The sequence below is a fragment of the Melanerpes formicivorus genome, unplaced genomic scaffold, assembly GCF_026170545.1.
Source record: "Melanerpes formicivorus ecotype bairdi unplaced genomic scaffold, bMelFor1.0.p_v2 SCAF_18, whole genome shotgun sequence".
Lineage (NCBI taxonomy): Eukaryota > Metazoa > Chordata > Aves > Piciformes > Picidae > Melanerpes > Melanerpes formicivorus.
Window position 1 is genome coordinate 2,993,174 of NW_027142370.1, and position 320 is coordinate 2,993,493.

Genomic DNA, 320 nt, shown 5'->3' on the forward strand with positions numbered 1-320 from the left:
CCACGAACACCGCGGCTGGCACAGGGCTGGGCGCTCAAAGTGGCGCCGCGGCTCTGCCGGGGAGGATGGAGCTCGGTGCCTTTTGCCAGCTCTGTCAGAGAAATCAGACATCAAATAAAGAGGTTTCTGTCCCTTGGATCTGCTCCCGTGCTGAAGACCAGCCCTGTGGCTGTCACACCGTGGCTCTGGCACCAGAACAGGGTGGTCAGCAGGCCATGGTGCTGCCAGCCCTTCTGGCACACATCTCACAGAATCGTAGAATCACAGAATCAATAAGGTTAGCAAAGACCTCAGAGATCATCAAGGCCAACCTGTCACCC